At 43.6% G+C, this 1,620-nt stretch overlaps 1 pseudogene; it reads right to left on the bottom strand.

The window, feature by feature from the left end:
* On the bottom strand, positions 1-762 carry LOC120197612 (annotated as a pseudogene).
* Positions 763-1,620: the final 858 nt, after the last annotated feature.

Raw genomic sequence — 1,620 nt, 5'->3', positions numbered from 1 at the left:
CTAAGATCGGACAGGGGAAACACCTTTGCCTTCAGCTGCAGCAGCTGCATCTGGACCTTGACTTGGAGATGCTGGCTTGGACTGAGGTCCATTTTGTGGTTCAATCATTTGTTGACCGTTTTCTTCTGGCTGCTGCTGTGACTTGACCTGGGCAAGCATAGCTTTAATCTGGCTTCCTGTGAGTGTCTCATGCTAAAGCAATGCATTAGCAAGTGCATGGTGTTCTTTCCGGTGGGTGGTGAGTAAGGTTTTCGCGTTACTATATGCCGTTTCCAGTAAATACTTCACTTCTTTCTCGATAAGAAGTCTAGTCTCGGTGCTCATGCTCCTACCTTTGTCATCGTAGAAATGAGTAACAAGCCCCACTTCTTTACTCATGCCATACCTTGTAACCATAGTTCTAGCTAGCGAAGTTGCATTCTCGAGATCAGACTGTGCACCAGAAGTAACTTCATTTTCCCCTAAGATAAGCTCTTCCGCAACCGTCCCCCCATAGCAACATCCAGCCTAGCTTGCAAGCATCTGCTTCCAGGAGAAGCTTGTTTGATCCTTGTCAGGCAACTGGGCCACCATGCCAAGCGCCATTCCTCGAGGGACTATTGTTGCTTTGTGAACGGGAAGTGCTCCATCAGTATACATGGCAACAAGGGCATGCCCAGCTTCATGGAAAGATGTAATTTTTCGTTACTCGTCAGAAATGACAGCCGACTTACGTTCACTTCCCAATATGATCTTGTTCTTTGCGTACTCCAGATCAGCCATTGTGACGCCAGACAGAATAGTGATTATCCTGTAGGCTAGCTCCGACAGACGATTCACAAGAGAAAATTCGCCCAAAAACCAGAGAAAAAAGTCTCTAGGGTTTAATAAAATATTATAAAATAAAAAACAATCCAAAAAGCAGTCCACAAGCCGGACTGTTATGGCAAAAAAATCGTCTTTATTCGAATTTTGCCAAAAATAGCAAAATCCCGAAAATCACTCTAAATTGAAATTCGAAATAAAATAAGCAATCTCCCAAAAATCCGGCCTAAATCGGATTTAAATTGACTTCCTAATTAACAATCGAAATATTACCATAAATAGTAAAAAATAATTAAATCTAGTGATTCGGAGGGGAAAACGGCAGAATTTGAGGTTGAAAAAAAGGCCACATGGAGCGTAGCTCCATGTGGAGAGCGTGCGCGTCGAAAAGAGCTTTCCGGATTGGGGTCTTATGCGCGATTCTGACACCTGTAGCCAAAATTATGGCCAAAAGACTGAAACATACTCAAAACGACCCCAATGAGAAACATGTCACAATCAATTCCCGCCTTTGCGCTGATCTGCCAACTCATGGTATCTCAGCGCCATCAACGTGCAATCTGACAGCTCAGCATCATCTGTCTCGGATCCCCCTGCATCACATTGTAACCGCTTTGGCACCATCCATTGCAGCCTTTACAGCAGCAACATTAACCAAATTTGCCATATCAGCACCAGAGAATCCAGGAGTACCTTTAGCAACGATCATTAAATCAACATCCTCAGCCTTCAAGACCTTAATTGAACAAGAATGAATGGCCAAACTCAAACACGCACGGCTGCACACAATTATTTAAACCTAGTATCACCAAAAAT

This window comes from Hibiscus syriacus, unplaced genomic scaffold (genome assembly GCF_006381635.1).
Source record: "Hibiscus syriacus cultivar Baekdansim isolate YM2019G1 unplaced genomic scaffold, ASM638163v2 tig00117048_pilon, whole genome shotgun sequence".
In the NCBI taxonomy this organism is placed as follows: domain Eukaryota; kingdom Viridiplantae; phylum Streptophyta; class Magnoliopsida; order Malvales; family Malvaceae; genus Hibiscus; species Hibiscus syriacus.
This window is presented reverse-complemented; position numbering and strand designations above follow the sequence as displayed.